A 19,761-nucleotide genomic window follows, 5' to 3' on the forward strand; every position below is an offset into this window, starting at 1 on the left:
CATAGATTACCAGAACTTTTTTTTCCATTCATCCCCAGACTTTTGCATCTATTATAAAATCACTGGGGACCTCGTTGGAAAACAAAAAGAAAAGCTCTACTTGAATAAGACTCGAGCAGTCAGTCACTTGAATGTGTTTTGGAGGTTTTTTCTTCACTAGAATATAAATTCTTTAACTCTTTAATTTCTCTCTGTGTTGTGAACTACACATCGAGAAGTTTAGTGGCAATGAAGTTTTATCTCAAGTACATACTCCTGCTTGATTCATTGAACATTTTGCACTTATATCGTTCAGGATGCTTAGGCCCCAGGCTCAAGCTTCAGGTGTAGTCTGGTAAATTATGTGGCTGGGTCAAATAACCTGTGCCATGACTAATTTTCCAGTTCTGAAATGCTAAACCAAACAATTGTAGCACAAAGGACTTGGATTTCAAAGGCCTCTCAGTTTGGGCACACAAAATCCCCTGTTGTTATCTGGTTTTAGGTATAACACATCACTTGTGTCCATGTATTCAAAACTCACAATAAGTTTTCATATAGAAACATCTGCAGGCAAGATGATGTTGACCTGTATTCCCTTGAAGGCAGAGAAGTCTTGCTGGAAAAAATCTTCAGTTGCTGCACTGTGCAAAGAGGGAAGTCACGTACTGTTACAGTGTGGATACTGTAACACGATGTATCAAACAAGGAGGCCCGTGGAAAAGAAATATACATGGCCCGATTCTTGCTAGATGTTTCAGAGATGTTTATTTCCCCAGCCGCATGGCCGGGGCTCTGGCCAGGAACTGAGGCAATCCCGGGACCCGAGGGTCCTTCTGCCCGCGCAGGGAACACAAAACAACCACTGGGAACGAGGCTGAGCAGGGGCAGGGAAACCCCGTGTCTGTGCCCTCAGGGCCCCTCTCCCAGGGCTACACGGCAGGGGGGAAGGGACCCCGACAACGTACAGCTGTGAACTCCCATGTCATACTGAGTAATTATCAAGTGAACAAAACAACAGTGTCATCAAACATGAGTTTACAGCCTATGGACAGATGTACCCATCATGGGTGGGGACAGAGGAAACTCAAATCAGTAACTGTTAGTGCTGGGACCATGCCTAGAAACAAACCCCATTCCTGTTTCAGGATTGCATTATCTAGGCAGCTGTCAAGAGAAAGAAGTCCTGGGCTAAATAACAGCATGTGGCTAAAAGTAGGTCAGGAGAGCAATAAATGTGGCAGTACCTGCAGGCTTCTTAAAATGAGTGTGAAGAGGGTCTGTGTCTCATAAATCCCAACCGGAGCAGCTGCTGGTGAGCAAGCTCAGGCAGAGGGAGGGGAGCACGACTGTGCCTGACAGCGGTGACACCTGCCTGGCAGGTCACTGTGGCAGTCAGCAGTGACAAGATGGAGCTGAATGAGCATCCTCTGAATGACAGCTGTCCTGGTGTGGAGTCCTGGGGAAGGAGAGAGGAAACAATGCACGCCTGGTGGTCTTGTGCCATGCCCTTCATTGCTGTGCTCTCTCTCTGTGCTGGCAGTGCCAGTTCTCGAATTCCCTGCTGAGCAGCTTATACATGGAGAGTCTTGAAGGTGATGACTTTTTCTCCTCTTTTTTTTTCTATTTTTTTTTTTTTACTTTCTATTTTTCATTTCCCACCCTTTTTTTCCTTTGCCTTTTTTTCCTATGCAGTCTTCTCTTTTTTTACCTCTCATAATATTTTTTTTTTTCCTTTGGATGTTTTATATATTTGTCTCTCTACTCAAACATTTCAGTAGGTAACATAGGGAGTCTGTGAGTTTGGAAAAATTACCTATTGGAAATCATTGAAACTTGTTTCCTCAGGAGGCAAACTTTCCTTCCATAGGCCTGATAATAGCCTGATAATTTTTTCTTAATACAGCCCTAAATTTTTAGATGAAGTGTGGAAGACTTAATCTATCTGCGTTTTGGCAGAATGGAGCCATGAGCTGTTCACTTCCTAAGGAAATAGAGAAAGTTGTGAGCAATTAAATTAGTCATAATACATACTTAAGGCAAGAGTTCTGCACCTTTTGTTAAGCTTACCTGAGCTTTTAGTCACTGCAGAACTGCAGCTACAGGAAAAAGTAACTGCAGGATTAAAGTATCGACCAGGTAGGAGGTCTTTGAGGAATAAAGTAAGAACACAAACTGTGGCAGAATAACGTTAATTCCCACACCATTTAGAAACCATTATCTCAGTGATCAGGGACTGACTTACTGACAACTTGTTGGTGCATTACAGATGAAGGTGGTTCTTTTTTCCTGTGTCATGATGATCCCCATCTCCATGTCTCATCCCGTTGTGTTCCCCAGCCTGCTGGTTTGCAGTTCTTTGCACATGTGAAAAATCATTGCAGAGTTTGACAGTAGAAAATTTGTAGGAATTTTTACCCATTCGGCACAGGTAAGTGGATCTGTAATCTGCAATGATGGATCATTTGTCTCTCCCATATTTTTCTAATTAAAGGAAAACGTAGAATCTTTATTAGAACTAGAGAAATAAAAGCTGAGATTAATAATAACTCAAATAAGGAAAATAAAGTTTTTCCGTCATTGCCCATCTCTTTTTAGAACATAATGAAGCCCTAGACAGGCAGAGAGTCTTCTTAAAAATACGTTTCAAACTATTAGGAAAACTCAGAATCATGCAGGTTCATGAGAGAGTTCCTGGATTGGGAGCAGCATGGTGCAGGAACTTTCATGGGCTAATTAAGAGATGAACCTCTCTCCTTTGCATTCTTACTGTAGTTCTGTGCTCCTGCGTATCTACTGAAAGCAATACTGATTCTGACTGTGTGATTCAGTAACATACCTTGGAGGTGGAGTATTCTATCACCCTATCCTAAAATAAATGAAGTATTTCAAAATACTTACTGAAAGAAAAATTGAAAGAAACCCCTTAATTAATCATCGTATTTCCTTCTTAAGTGCTTCTTCAATTAATCCAGTATTTTTTAAATGTAGATTCTGTCTGTGTCCAAATCTGGATTGCCTTTGACAGAGTTGGAGTATAAAGGTATGATGGTACTGCATATGTAATGTTTGTTTGACGAGCCTGGTCCATCAAAAGTCCATGCTGTCACTGCCTCAGCTGGCTGACACACTGATGGGAAAGAGCCCAGCCTGTCATTTAACTCATCATACCTGCTGTCATTGCTACGTCAGACTTTCCGAGCAGGTTGTCAGCGTGCAGGTGTATGTCAGAATACATATCACTACATATGCCTGTAACACATTTTTATCCCGGTCTAGCAAGGGTCATTGTGCCACCAGGCAAGAAGGAAGGAGCAATCTCTGCTCACCTCATACTCTCTTGTAAGCAACAACTGGAAGGCCATGGGGAAAAGAATTTGTCCTGGCTCCCACTGCTTTCCTGAGCAGACTGCCTGGCTCAGTGCCTGCAGAAAGGAGCAAAGCTGTATATTCCCTCTCCCAAAAACAGGGGAGGCACAGTGGCTCAGTTGTTACTCCTTTGTGGGTCTCCGGGGAGAGCACACTTCCAGGCTTCCTCTTACTCAAATTACAAGGTTGCCCTTCATTCCCAAGAGCCAAGAAAAAAGCTCAGCTTACATGTGGTAAAAAAGAACTTGTAAAAGTTATTTTTGAAGGAGCAGTGAAAAAAATCAGTATTTGCACTGGCTACCCTTGATGTTGCTACTGTATTTGAAACAGCTGGAGTGTGGGTACCCTCATCAGACCCAGAGCTTCCTCATGTGCAGTTTAAATGTGAAGGGATTCAGACAATAGGTTGACTTTTCTTTGAACTCTCTGGGGGCACTAAAAAAGGCAAAGGAGTCAGCTGAGTGACTTCAGCAGTTCATCTTCCACAGTGCTGCACAGGAACACTGCACTGCCATGGCGGATGGCAGCAAGTGGGGAGAGAACATGGGAGCAAAAAGGGGTTTGAGTGAAGCATTCTTAGCGTGAAGAAATCATATGTGCAGATTACCTGGGAAACAGTTCCCTGTCAATATTTTTGTGACTCTTACATATAATTGCACATAGTCTAAAAAAGAAAAAGATAATTCTATGGGCAATGATTGAACAGTGGAATTATTGTTAGTTCCTGCTGCTCTTACATTAGGAAGTAGAGACATTAAGAAAACCTAGTTTATTTCTGGTTCTGCCATAAAGTTTCATTTATTACTGGGAAAAAAGCTGTTAAAGCTTCAGTTTTTTCCAAAGAGAAAAGTGGGGGTGGGGAGGGAGAGAAAGGTGATTCAACCTATTAGGTATTGGAAATAAGTTCTTCTTTTCAGTAAAGGACTTTGGGAATATTGGCTAATACAGTGGAGTGCATTTTACTGTTACAACTTTTTACTGTATTTGCTCCATGTGAATATTTTCTTCCTGTGAATCTGACCATAATAAAAAAAGGAATGAAACTGTTCCTACTTTTGTCCCTGTTTGTGGCCTTGTGCAGCATCGTTCCTAGGCTCTGAAAAGGCAGTGGGATGCCTGCCTTTCTGTAGATGCACAGATGTCTGCAGTGGAGGAACTAGGTGAGTAAATACATGGACAGTTTGGAAATGGTAATACCTCTGCTGTGCCTATTCCTCCACCTTCATCTCTTGCCCTTATATTTTATGTCAATAAAATACACTGGAGAGAAGTGTGATGAAGGAGTGATGTTGTTCCTCACAGTCTCTTCTTAGAGACTTTATCTTAAATGATGTTCAGTGCCTTGTCATCTGCACATAATTAATGTTACAAATCTTCAATTTTTAACTTTTTCACTTCAAATGTTTAAGATTTTTGGTGTGATTATGTTTTTATGTTCTTATTTTAACTCTCAAAAGTTACATCAAAAGTACTGAACAAGACAGAGTCCTTTGCGTGAATTAAAACAGGTAGGACCTCGCTTTTATTCTCTTCCAAAGGAAATCCTAAGAGAGTAAAATCTCATTACAGTGTTAAAGTGTTTCTTTTTGTAAACTTCAGAGAATTTAGAATGCTGTCAGAAAAGAAAAAAAAAAAAAAAAGGAAGAAATGTAATAAAGTTAAATCCCTAATACAAGGGAGAAAAGAGCCAACCAAACACATTCCCTGGAAAGGGTTGCATTTCCATTAGAATTCATAGCTCTTGTCAAGGGCTGCAAGTCTGGATACGTGAAGTCAAGAGAACAATGCTGATCTGTGCTTCCTGAAAAACTGCTTCTGGGACACCTCTGCCAGCGTCTTTCCATTTACAATTGTAAGAATCTAAGGTTGTAAGGATATCTAAAATGCACTAGCCATCCCTGTGTAAAGGCACTAAATATTTTTGGTGGTGTAGTTAACTGAACAGTCAATTCTTGCCTCTGCCAGCTGCTGTTGATTGCCACAGCACCTCTGGTTTAAAATTTCAAAACAGTGTGGAGAAACACTCACCAGTTCCTTTTGCCAGTGTGGTAACTGTCTTCATCCAAACTAGCTAGCAGGAGAGCTCTGCTCTGTTTAAAGGGCACAACCTACTTATGGAAAGAGCGGCTTCCAGCAGTCCTTCTCTGTGTATTCCTCTTTGCTTTTAGAACTGGAGACTTGGAGGTCCCTATGCCCAAAATCCTTTACAGATACTGGGGTTTAGCAAGCAGGGCAAATTGTTTCTTCTGGGTGCTCAAGCAGCCTGTGTAGCCTCTTGCATTCACCACTGCAAGCTGTTTGAGAAGAGGGAAAACTCACAAAGAGGTGCTACAGAAAGAATAGTTGTTAACAGTTTCCCCTCATTTCTGTGGGCCAAGTTTCTCCTGAGTAGCTGGCCTACATCTGAATTAAAGCCAAATGTATCTAAGTTTAGCTGGGTTCTTGTGATAGTAAAGACAGTGTTTTCCTGTAGGCAGGATGGGGCTGCTGGGGGCCTGTTGGTCCAAGCTGCCATTTGTGGATATTACTTACTTTAGACTGATTACAATTTCAGCAGAAACCCGACTTGGGAAACCACACAGTGTGCAGTTAATTGGAAACAGAACATGGCACAAGCTTCTTTTAAGTTTAGCAGTGGCCTTTGAATTTGTAAATAGAAAAGGCCTGTGACTCTGCAGTAAAAATGGTGGCTGCCCTAGTAAATTTCAAGAAGGAAACAGAGACGTTATTGTTTTCTCTCTCCCCATAATTTTCTTTTTGTTTCTCTCTTTGATCTAACAAAACTCTAGGATCGCTCCTTTAATCAAGGGGCAGTAGACAAAGCTTTGTCTGTCGGGCAATGTTTGTGTTGATACACACAGCTAAGCTTACAGGCTGTGTTTTTTCCTCCACCTTTTTATTCTATTTAGAAAAGCAAGACACTTTTCATATGACCTTTTTTAGGCTTATGATATCCTCTGTTTTAAAGGATGCCTCCCCCCACTTCCAAGAGTTTGTATCTAGGCAGATGACTTTCTTTCTGGCTTCGGCACTTTTCTTTCTGTTTTATTCACTGGTGGTTTTATGAGCACAGCACTTATGGTAATAGCTACAAAATTTTATATAGGAAACATAAATTTTACTTCTTAATTGTTATGTAACTGGGATTTCAGTAATTTCCTTAGCCTTTGTGTTACTTCTCCATTTTTCACTGTTCTTCTCTTTTCTGCTTGTACACAACTCCTTTTACTACTCCTTAAAATGCCAGATGTGATCACAGTTGTGATCAACTATATTTTCAGAAGAGATTATATCAAATGTTTTATTTTTCACTAGTCAAATGGATACCTTTCAGATAAAGCAAGGATCATCTGATTCACTCTGGAAAGTACAGCTTTTCAAAATCATCTGTGGCTAAACTCCTACTCATTCAGCATCTCCTAGGTGACAGTAGCTGCACGTACTCCACGATAATTTAAAATAAAATATCCCATGGTTACAATCACTAGTTGAATTATGATGATGATAGCAGGGTTTGGTATCTGGCCCAAAAATCTGCAAGAGACCACTGGGATTGTGAACACTGTGTTTTTTAATGCAGTTCAAAGATCTATGTAAGAGAGAATTTGAAGTACTAGGGGCAGTATTTTAAGTTAGGTTGTCTATCTTGACCAGCAAGCATCAGTGAAACAGGACTGGGAAAAAGACAGGAAAGAATAGTAAAAAATATCTCAGGATAAAGAAACAGTATTTTGAGTCTTTTGATGAATGTTTCTCGGTTAAAAAATCAAGTATTTCCAGAAGTAAGTGACTAACTGTGGTATGTTAAGATCCGGCTATTGTTACAGAGATGCCTCTGCCCAAATTAAGGTGCAAAAGAGACTACATGCTGAAAGTCAGTAGTAGGGTTTTATTTAACAGTAAGTGTGAGGGGGGAGAAAGAGAGAGAGAGATGGAAATAGGAAAGGGGTGGGGCGAGAGAGTGACAGACAGGTTAAGTAGAAAATATCTTATCTCCACTCTGTGGATCCTGGCAGCATCCTGTTGATCCTCTTCTCAGTGGTGAGAGTCCCACAAAACACAGAGTTCAGTGGATTAATACATGTTCAGGCTAGTTGGGAACACCCAGGTAACTCCCCTGAGGTGGAAGTTTGACACCATCTCTTCCTGTAGACTCTGGATTGGTTGCATCACTTTGCATCATGTGCAGTCCTCTGGTGCAAGGCCTCAGGAATGAGTCGGTGGGTGTTTTGGGGGTCTTCTCAGCTGCCTCTCATGTGAATGTCCCATGGATGTGGCCTTCCCAGGGTGAGGGGTTCAACAACTGAGCCAGTTTGTGTAAGGGAGGGTGGGTGTTCCCTCTGACCCAGAAATTCTCCTCCTCCCACCCTGGCCTAGGGGGAGTGTGTGCAAACCTGGCCCCAGAAAATGAGTCTGTGGGCTGTGGTCTCTCCTATCCCAAAACCAGCCAGAGATGATTTTCAGGACAGCTACTGGGTTTGGCTTTCCTTGGGGATATATTCTTCTCCTTAGACTCTAGATAATTGGACAATAGTACCACCCTTATCTCAAGTTCCTGTTAGGTGGCTTAACTCACAGTCCAGTTCCAGTCAGGAGGCATATTCAGGCAGGGGGTGGGCTTTGGTGGTCACAGCTTGTTTATTCAATTTTCCATAATGGGCAAAGTTCTTCAAAAAAATTTTAAGCCATTAACCATAACATTTGAGTCTCTCACGTGGGAGGAAACAGAGTTATTGCCTTACTGCTGGTAGGTGGCATATAAATCTAAATGAAGCAGGTCATAGTAAAGCAAAAGACAGATTAAATTTGCATAAGCATGCAAACTGGTGGGTTGGATGACAAATAATGAAGTGATAGTGGCAGTGCAGAGGTGCTAGGACAGGCAGGGGAATAATGATCTCTCACAGCAGATGAGAGGTGACTGGAGCATAAGCATCGAGGGAAGATAAGCACTGTGCTCTGACAGAAGGCCTGTTCCCACGCCCAGCCTGCAGTTTCCTTCCCCAGCATTACTAACTGCTACTCTACTAAATTCTGCTTGGCATAAACAAAATAGAGGCTTGAGAGTGAGGGATGAAAGGTTTATAGTCTGTTTGAGAGCTGTGCTCAGGTTCTGTTCAAACACCTCCCCTGGGTCACATATTTGGCTTGCTGTTACCTATTGCACCTCCTTGAAACAAGGAAACACACTGTATTTTGTAATTTCAGATCAGAGTATGGAGGAAAACCCAAAATGCTTTAAAAAATGAAAATGCTTTGATTTTAACCTTTTGAAGATTTGAAAGAGCTTGTAATTTTGGATGTCTGGGCAAAATAGCATTGAGCATTATCCATTGCAGGGTTAATACAAATTTAAAAACACTGATGGAATGATGTTCTGACAGTTAGAAATTGTATGGGAGGAGTGTGTCAAACCTGTCCTGTCTCTACCTCCAGTCTATCCAAAGTCCTTAAATCCAGGGTAGAAGTGGGTTGTCAGATAGCCCTGCTCGATCTCTCCAGCAGCCTGTGATGAGCAGGGAGATGGGCTGGGAGCTGTGGTCTGCTCTTTCCCTCTCTGCTTCCTCATGGATTCATTTACCTGCCTAGACAGCTGCTCCCAGCTGTCTCCACCACAGCAGCAGCAGTGGGCAGGGGAGGCTGAGGGGAGCAGGCAGGGAGAGGGAGGAGGTTGTAGAAGCAGAGGCATTGCCCGTGTGGGCTTGTTCACCTACACAGGAAAACAGGGACTCATGGTCCTTGTTACAGCTCTACATCCTATTTACAGAATGGAGGACATCTCTGGTGCCAGGCCTACTGGCTCCACACTTTTCACTCTCTGGGCTATATTTGAAGCAGATCAGCTTTTATAATCTTGCCTAGAGCACCCAGTTCTGCAGCTCCCTGCTGCATGGGGAACCCCTGAGAACCTCAATCCCTCCCCATGACCTCCACCTCTCCCACATTTCTTCATGGCAAATCCATGACCCTTTTTAACCCCATACTAGATGGCGCTGCTCTTCCTAGGAGAGCTCTGATGCTTCCTATCCATATGGCTGGGTAACTTGTCCAGACTCATGATTTATGTAGAGGTAACATGGACATCTGTGAAGCATTAGAGCCTTCACACATAACTCAGCTGATTGTGGGAATGGCCTGGTATAGATGGAGCGAGTTAGACTGGCCGCAGTTTTTTCTGTTGGTGTGATTGACTGTGATCAGGGGAAAAAGGTAACACTGTAATTAAGGAGACAATTTTTCTGTCAGGGTAAGGTGCAGTTCACTTAGGAAGGCTTTATGGCACAGCTAACTAGGAAATATGTTATGAGCAAAGACTTATAGTTTAAGTCACCAATATGCTTGGGTATGCCAGTACTCCAGATTATTTTTAAACAATCCTGAAGGAATCACTAATATCTAACTCCAATGTCTACTCTCCAAAATAGGCTATAGAGTTATTTCCCTCATACAGGCCATCAGATGTTTTGTTATTTCATGTCATATGCAGCAGTGTGCTGAGAAAAGACTGAGAAAGGCATTTAGAAACACTTCTAGACTGCTGGTCGCATCAACAGTATGTGATGATAAGAGTTCACGTTTCCCTGGGCAGAGAAAAGGGAAGAAACTCTTCTTCCCTTATATACATTAAAGCTCTGGCAATTGCCTCTGATACACAGGATTAATCTCTCTCCCTGCATTTTGTGCAGTTCCTGACCCCAAAAGGAGGTTCTGAGAGATCTGTCTGAATGAGAACTTGTTAGTGTGATAGGCCTAGTTGATGGACTTGCAGATTGTCTAAATGTGGAGCTGTAATGACAGTGTTGTATATTTTCAGTTGTGCCCAGGTTTAGGTTCCCAGGGCATGTGGACTCATTCTGTGATGCAGCAGAGATGCATAAATTTTGTGTGCCTGGAAAAAAGTCTGATGTTGATGAATTAGTTTCATAGAATCATTTAGATTGGAAAAGACCTTGAAGATCATCACAATGGTTGATATATTTACGGGGGGGGAGTGAGCACAAAACTGGGTTTGTCACAAATCTTGTCTCTATTTGGAACAGAAATACTCTGGTTCACTGGGATTTACCGTGCACATTTGTACCTTGTATTTGCTGCCTAAAAAGACTATTTTCAGTCTGCCTCTGTTTCTTTAAAAATTGTGGCAGTTGTTCTGCTATACAGTTTCTTAATAGTGTTGTCACTAACACATCTCCTAGTGCCTTTTGTACTTTAAAAAGTTTAAAACCACATTGTCCTAGACCCTTCAAACTGAAGACAGTTTCATCCTCTCCTTTTATGACAGTGAGATGATGCTGAGAGATTTAAGGAGTGAGAGACAGGATATAAAAATGTGCTGGACACTGCTGTTTGCTGCAGACAGATTCAGACTCTGGTCCCTCTCTTGGTTGTTTATGCAGCAGTTTTAATGCAAAAGGCTCAAGAGCCACAGGATCAGGAATAAAAACCAACATGATTGATTCTTGCTCAGCTGTGGGCCACAATCACTGCAGGCAATGATGTCTCTTGTCATCCCTCTGATCTAGAGTTTGCATTCCTCTCAGCAGAGAAGCCCAGTTGCTGCAGTGCATGTCTTGCTTAATAAGTGAAGTCAAAATGTAGCAGCAACACAGTGTGCTGTGCAGGATTAAGCTCATATTGAGCTTTACTATGCTAGTTTTCCTTCAGCTGTAATTCTTACCAGCTTCCCCATTGACTGCTATGAGTTTCTCTGGCATCCCACATTGGGTCAGTGGTGTGGTGGATTGAGGTCATCACTGGAAACTTGGTGCAATGATTAGAGTGGCAGCTGTATCTGTTATTGTCTTACACAGCTCTCAGAGCTCTCCTCTGCTGTGTCCTTTCATAGCAGCTTCTCTTGCTGCGTCAGGTTTGCGGTGAGCGATACTGCTAATCTGCCAGGCTGGGCCCCTGCATGCAGGATGCTTCCTCCTTGCTGACAGCTTGCCTAGGAGGGATTTTGTGCTGCAGACCTTGGAAAAAAATTAGAAAAAACAAAAGAGATAAATGTTGCCCTTCCTCTTTTGTCCATGTGTGAAAATGAGCATTTGGGATTCTGCCTCTGCTGCCACACAAAAGAGCCTTTCTCTCTGCCTATCCCCAGGCTGAGTTTCCTCACTGGTCCTACTGTTCTTCTCTCTGGATACCATTCAAGGGACAAGTTAGAGTAACTAAATGTCCTCTGCTGTTCAGAGGGGTCATTGCATCTTACATAAAATACACTATCTCTTTAAAACCTTAACCAATCCATCAAAGTCATTATTCTGTGTAACACTGAGGGGTTTTTTCTGCATTTGAATAGTTTTAACAATGCTTAGAGGGTATTGTATACTACTGTACACATGCATTATCTTTCTTCCTAAATACATATAAAATATCCTTGAACCTTAAGTAGAATAGCTGCTGTGTCAGCAGATGCTTGTGCTTAGCTTAACAATTTGTGCTGGCATAGTCTTACTGCTGAAATGCTGTACCCAGTTGAGGCAATTGAGAACAGGTCTTTTTTTACTGTAATTAAATCAAATTTCACCTGTGGGGTTCAGTGAGATTATTCTGTGTGGAAACTAAGCATATGTCAGTGCCACATTGGTGCCATATTTGCAGACAAGCACAGAAAGAGAAATACCTCAGGGAGAAAATCTCATTCAATGACTGGTAGATGTATTAAAAACGTGTGTTTTCTTGAGGACTTTGCTCTAACAGGTTAGAACTGAATGAAATGCCTTAGCTTTACCTTTTTTCTCTTTCAGAAGAAAAGGAGCTTTGAAAATGTTTAGGAAATTGCAGGATGGTGTTGGAGAAGCTGACTCCAATGCTGTCAAAGGGAGGTAGCACAAAGGTGGCAAATAAAAAAACACAGAAAAACTGGAAGGTGCAGCAACAAGAGGATGTGAAATCTCTTAACCAGGGAGTGTAGTATGTTCGAAACTGTAACAAAAGGTGTGAATATTTTGGTAGATGCAGGGCTTGCTTTTTCTACCTTAGGCAGTGACTGAGTTATGCAGTTTTCAGGGAGACATACCTGAGACTGCATTATGTTGTACATGACGTTCCAGGTGGGCAGCAAGTAACTCATATGACCCCTTTGGCTTTCAGGTGCCCAAGGTGAGCTCAAGCTGTTGATCTGAACATGTCATTCCTCTGAAACACTTTGTTCTGGCAGTCTCAGGGAAGAAAATTCTAATTCAACGTTACTCTTCTCCTGGACTTAATGAAAGGCTGGTTTTCTTTCCATGCCATTCCCAGACTGCTTAGGCAATGCGATGCTTGAAATAAGCTTTATGGGTTTTGTTTACTTTTGTTTTGTTATGGGTTTGTTTTGTTTTGTGATTTTTTAATGCAATGTAGTCTGTTTCATCTCTTCTTTCTGGACAAGGCCCTGCACACTATGTGTTCCTGGTTTAGTCATTTGGTTTGTGTCATGTTGCTCCCTGCCTTGTAGTAACAAATGTATGGGTTTTCTCCTGCTTCCTCCACAGATTTTACCTTCTGTGTCACCCACATGGAGGCTGGGTGTGTCTTTTCTCCCATATGCCATGGCTGGCAATAAAACTGAGCTTCATGAGAACAAGGAGGAGTTTGCTCTTCAGAAGTGCTTTATCACACAGTGTGTCTCAGTACACATGTTTTTCTGAGGATGAAGTCATGCAGATGTTGCAAAAAGCCTGCAGTACAGCAAGAAAACTGTGGGCTATTCCTAAGTGGAGAAAACAAGCAAGGCATTCCCCTCACACTTTGAGCAAAAGTAAAGAATGACCCTAAATGCTTCTCTTGTGGATGTGAAATTAAGTGTGAAATGGAGGTAGGGTGCATCTGGCCGGGTGACAGAATCCCATCAAGTCCCACAGGATAGTATTGGAAAGCGAAGGATATTGGGTTACTGTGTGAGTCTGTTATGTACCAAAGAGAAATCTGCCATTTAGGTAAAAGTATGAACAGGAGCATTATTTGTAAAATGAGGATTAATTGCATGGGTGAGACTGGCTGAAATACTGCACTTACTTTCAGGCATTGTCCTTGACTGGAAATGTGGACTCAGTGGAAAGAGTTCACAGGGCAGCAACATGAGTTTTGGGAAATAAAGAGTTTCAGAGCACTGGCTTTGTTTGATTTAGAAAATGAAACTCTTGAGTGGGGAACATGAAAAGTCTTTCATTCTGTGGAAGGGCACTATTAATGACTGGCTGATCTCTTTGCTTGTTTAGGAAGTGCAGAAAGAAATCAGATTAATTTTTGCTTACTCTCCAGCTAGAAATGTTCAGGCTGGATACTATGAAAAATTTGTTAAGGCAGTAATATTCCTATTAATCTACCTAAAGTTGCACAACATCCTTATTTTTTTATTAGTTTATTAATAAAAATCTCAATGCCTGAAATGCATTACTCTGTATTTTGTAAGTTCTTGAAGTGTCTTTTGGCCATACAGTACTATCGAGTAATTTCAAGATAAATTGAACAAAGATGCTGTGTTTCTAACAAGATATGGTTCTAATTATCTTGAGAGCACTGAGAGCTTATGGGCTCACCCTCTCACATGTAATCTCATGTTGAGCTTTGGAGACAGCTCAGCAAGCTGTAGTCTAATAAAACATAGGAGAAAAGTAACTTGGAGAATGAAAAACCCTCAAAGAGATAACATAAACATGGAAAATGACTGACTGATTGATTGATTGATTAAATGATTCATGAAACGGGTGTGAGGAGAAGGAACAATTCATGATGGCATGTGAGAAAGCGACCTTGGCAAAACTAAGCATGCAGGTGATAAAGGAATATCTGGCACAGAGCTGTACAAGAGCCATGTGAAAGGGGGAGAGTGGGCAGATTTAAAGCAGTGGCAGATGAAGTGTAGGAGGCAGCAAAGAAAAGCTGCCACATACACGAGGATGAAGTAATAGATCTCCTTCCCCCTTACTTATATTACTGGATGGGGGGAGAGTCTGTTTTGAAAGCACTGCAAAACAGAGAGATGGCATTTTTCAGTGTGAACCTACTCTGCACAGCTCCTGAAGAAGACTTAGCAGCCATCAGAAACTAGTGGCTCTTCCACACCTGCCTGTTCAGAAGCAGTTTCCTATTTTGGTCACCGCAAACATTCAGTGTTATCTGTACCTCATGTTCCTTCTCCTGTGCCAGTGTGTGTGAACATAAACAAGCCTTGTCTGTTTTAGTTTCTTTGCCCCAGTCAAACACTGAATTTACACTTTAATGATTCCTTTCCTTCATTTGAATTTTGTCAGTTCTCTTATGGTATGCTGTTCTCCCCTGCTGCAATTACAGGCTTCCAAGATGGTTGGTGACCCTGCCATAATATGCACAAGCTGCTTCACCTCCATACTTCTCCTGTGGTACTTCTCTCCGCCCTGCCCTCACTCCAATACTGCTTAGCAGTTTTCATTATCATCAACTGCTCAATTTTAAGTCTACCAGATTCTGGTATTACTAGATAGAGAGATAAACACACACACATACACATGTACGTACATACATATATATGTATATATACTATTAAAATTAGCAGAGTTATGACTATCATGATTGATCCCTAGAACTACTGGCATCCCTAGAACTACTTTATACTGCACTATAAAGCTATCTTACTTAGCAGAACAGAAGGACTGTGTCCAGACCGCCACAGACAATGATGCCTTGCTCAGGCTGAATCCTGCCTGTACTCAGGAATTGTTTGGGAAAGTTCCATGTCTTATAGTCCAAAAGAGGGGAATTTCAATACTGTTACAGTATTAGTGACTGAATTACCATGCCTGGGAATCTCCTGTTAGGTTGATGAGTAGCCAGTGTGTTCTGCCTTCCGAAGCTGCCTTTGACAAAGCCTGCCACTCCAGGGTCTGATCCAGGCAGACATAAACAGGATAACAACTCAGCCAGTCTCAGCTTGGCTGTTACCCATTTTGACATGAACAAGTCTAGGTTGTCTTCACCCAGCCGAGGGCTGGTGCCCATCACTGCACTTGCTGGTGTGCAGAGATGGTATGCAAAAATAAAGTTATTTTACAAATCTGATGAATCTGAGAAAAAATCTCATGTTCTTACTCAGAAGGCTACTGCATGTGCTGTTAAACACAAAGCTAAGAATAATGTCTCCTTGAGAAGCAGATGCAGGGGCTGTTTTTGCACACCTCTAAGATGTCTGCCACTTTGGCACCTATGTCTGAACTACTTACCCTAGGAGGACAAATTTTACTTTGGAATGGGATGAATTGCGTTTGTGGGGAGGCTTTCTCCACTGACAGTAAAGGCAGTCCATGGTAATGTGTTCAGGTACAACTATAGGTGGGGATAAGCTATCCAGTTATGTAAAAATCTTCTGAATTTTATTGGTTAAATACAGGAAAGTTTTTTTTTTTTTATTTTAAGCATGTTGAGTTTAAGGATTAGGTAGCCAAGAATTTGTGTGGTAGAGGGTCTGTGCTTTCCTCTTCTGGTGTAGGTGCTAGTAGAATTTAAGTACCGTTCCGAACTAAATTACAAATTCAGCTCAAACTCTTAAACACGCTTGGGGTTCTGATATTTCTGATCACTTTTTGCCCTTTTTATAATAATTCTCCTCTGGAAATGCAGCTTCTCAGGGTGAACCTGACATTGTGAGCTGAGAACTTCTTGCCTTGGGGCCCCATCTAGTGGGTAGTGGCTTCTACTGAGCTGTAACAAGGGCAACTTTATTTGTGTTGCTGGGAAATGAAAGGCAGGAAAAGGAGATGATATGAAAACTCCCTACAGAGCTTAATAATCACAAATGAAATAATTGTTTGTTCATTCTTGTCCCGCTGTCATTTTTTTACTTTCTGTCTAACAAAGACAATGTTACTTTGCATTTCGTGCTGAAAGATTTTCATAACATGGTGGAAGCATACCCAAATCATGGGGGAAAAAAGAAAAAAAAAAGAAAGAAAAAAAGAAAAAAAAACGATAAGAGGAGAGAAGAGAAGAAAAATCATCAATTTCTTCTCTGTACCCCTGCATTTCTTTTATTACTGGAATGGCTGCATTATTTCACTGAGTGTGCTGCAGTCATTGGTAAGTGGCACAAGGATATGAGTACTACTCTGTGAAGTTATTCATAAGTTGAGAGGCTTCTTAGGTAAACTTGAAATCAGGAAACATTCCAGCCACACTAAAAGGTCTGTCAGACCTTTAAAATCTGTCAAACATTTAAAATCTGTATTTTGTCTTACAGAAATGCTTATATGCCGGATGCTACAAAGGTAAACATGTTCAGGAAGGAACTGTTTGTTATATGTATGAATTAGGAAAAAAAAAGTCTTGATAAATGAAAAAAGTTTTATGGCTATATCCAAGTTACTTTTACAAATGACATTTTTCTAATTCATCTGTCAAATGAATTTAGTGAGCCAAATTTGGATTTCAGTTGCACTTAAGTCATTCAGAGTAACCCAAGGCAGAAAGATGAATAACTAGACAAAACATATGGCCAGAGCTGTCTAATATTTTGACTTTTCAAAATAAAAATAAAAAGAAAGAAGGAAATATCTAAACTATCTGTTAAGGATAAAGCTGTTTCTCTCTGGCAAATGTACTTTACAGAACTAGCTGTTTTGAAGACATTGTCTGTAATATAGCTGGTAGTCTTTCAGTTTAAGACGAACCCTGATGAAAACACTTTCTGAAGTGTTTCTGTGCTATCTGTATCTTCAGAGAGCATCATAAGGGATGGAGACTGGGTACTCCTGCATTTGTGTAACAGAGTTATTTCACAAAAAAAGATATTTTATAATGGATAGGCTGATTATTTTTATTAAGCTGCTTAGTGAGGTTATTTAAAAACTATGCATGAAACTCCCAAGGTAGAGATTTTGAAAGATAAATGAGAGTCTGGCTAAAATAAAAAGACCATGGTTGAGAAAGAAGCCTTTTCGTACTTTGTCTGTTGACCTTCAACATCTCTTTGTCTTAGTTATGTTTTCTTGTCCTATTCTTTTTCTTTTTAAATTTAGCATGTGTGTGGGAAAAAAACAAATGAAGTAGCTGTCCATGCCCTGAAAATCTGGCTCTTCAGTTTGCTATTTATAAATGAGGAAGAGTTTTAAAAGACAATGTGTGAGTTTTAGTTTGAAAGAGTGATTGACAAATTATTTCTCCTTTTATTCTTACTGACATAATATTTTTTGTATTATTTTCTATCTGTTTTCATCCTCTTTCTTTTGGTCTTTAGCTTCTATAAGCAAAGTCCTTTTAACAACACACTTACATTTCCCTATTTTGATAGCCTAGGTTAGTTTTATGATGTCTCAGGAGTCATGTGGTGAGTTGGCAAGATCTTTAGCTGTGCAAATCCTGGAGTAGCTCTAAATTATTTTTTTTTTCCTTCACTGTGTTTCTCAGCCTGTAGGGACTAAAACAGTTTCTGAAATAAATGATCCTGGAAAAAGTTACCTTCAGAATAAATTATCTGAAGCACAGTGCTAGAGTTACAGCAGCTAGAATGGTCCCGTAAGTCCCATTACACTGACCAACAATTGACCTAGCTCAGCTCCCCAGGAAAGGCATGAAGGTCTGACAGAGGTGAATGCTGATAAGACTTTTAGGAAATAGATCTTATTTGTAAGAGAAACTTTCCTGGGCATCACTAAAAAGAGCCTGGCTCTGTCTTCTTTATACCCTCCTTTTAGGTATCTATACACATTCATACAATCCCCTGAGATTTCTTTTCTACAGGATGAACAGCCAAGCTTTCTTATCCTCTCCCTGTATATCAGTTGCTCTAATCCCTTAATCATCATCATGGTATATTGGTGTAAATGCTTATGTATGCAAATTTTGATAATGCACATAACAATTATTCCACGTATGGTAAATGAAATACTAGTTGTTAGTCTTGTAAATGGTGGCCAGAATTATCAAGTCATGAAACTCCCTTGAATGTTTTAAAGAAATATGAGGTGATTCTGGGTATTATTAATTTTAAACTACTTTTAGGTGGCAGCTGTCTTTGGATAGCTGCTATTTAAGTTATTTCCTGGAGGAAGTTGTTGATCTTTGGTGTTGATCTTTAGCTATAATGTATCTACCTAAAAAGACATCATCATACTTGGTTCCTCTTCAGATGTCTTTCACACACAGTGATTTATCTTTCCTCCTTACTTGGTTGCTGTTCTCTATTCTTTTACTTCAACAGATTACATTCACCAAGAAAATGTTCATTAGCTTCTGGAATGCAGATAAATTCTTTGACCTTTTCCTCCTTGAGATCCCTGGTGCATATTTCCTAAGTGTTGTCTTAACATAAGAATGACTTTATTATACCAGGCCTAGAGGTACCTTTGGTGTCTTTGCCCTGTCTACAGCAAATAGCAGGTGCCTAGGAAAGATTTAAAGACCAAAGCAAATATATGTGTTGTGCTGCTCTCCAGAGTAGTTTACATCCTCTTACCCAATTTCAGGTCAAGTCCTCTGTGGGAGGAATATAGCACCTCTGCAGCTGTGAATTCAGAAAAGTGGAGGGCTGCTTTCAGAAGCAGAATTAACCCACGATGTTCCAAATGCCTGTGAGTTCAATCAGCAGGAGGTTTGACTGGCTGTAGAGAGACCCATCAGAAGACTGATGGATGTCATGATTAGTTATGTTGGTAAGTTTTATGTTACCCTGCTTATTATGTGTCTGAGTGGTGAGAGATGGTGGCACTGTCATCCTGGTCATCATCTCATCCCCTGGGCTGGCACTAATAATGGGACGTCTGGACATCTCCCTTTTCTTTCTTCTTGAGGATTATTAAGGGAGGTATGGGGAGGAGGTGGAATAGCAAAAAATAATGAATAAGGCACAGAGAAAATCAGAAGTCAAACTATTGAGACAACTGCTCTGTATTAGCTGAGACTGGAGCTTTAGTGGACTATTTCTATGTGGTTGTCATGAGGAAAAATTGTTTCCCAGGCTATGTGACACATGAGCAAATTCCTGTCATACTTCCCTTAGAAATGGAGTAACACTGCGTGTATGTTCCTTTCTGCTATTAGAGAGATTGCATCTATAGTGGTCTGTTCTCTTTTCAGTGCCATTTTTTTTTCAGCTGAAAATGGAGGCAGGGTTTCTGTTCCAGATGTATTGTACATGAGTTTGAAGTGTGTGATTGATCAAAAGTGCACAGAAAGCCAGCCATCATTTTTTGTTGCCCATCTAAACTCACTAAGTCCAGAACAGGGCAATTACTTTCCCTTACACAGGCCTCTATTTGCTGGCTTCTTTCATGATTCCTGCAAAGACACGATCTTTCAAGCTGTCAGCCAGTCCCTTCACCAGCAGCTATCACAATCAGTACGATACTCTTTACATTTTTACACCAATTCTACATAGGATTGAGCAGAAACAAATATCTACAAAGGATATTTGTCTTCTTATAGGCACAAAGTTGAAGTTCAAGTCGAAGCTTTTATATT

Source organism: Corvus kubaryi, unplaced genomic scaffold (assembly GCF_017639235.1).
Source record: "Corvus kubaryi isolate FWS band 111438036 unplaced genomic scaffold, C.kubaryi_AGA036_p1.0 split3-73, whole genome shotgun sequence".
NCBI classification, from domain to species: Eukaryota; Metazoa; Chordata; class Aves; order Passeriformes; family Corvidae; genus Corvus; species Corvus kubaryi.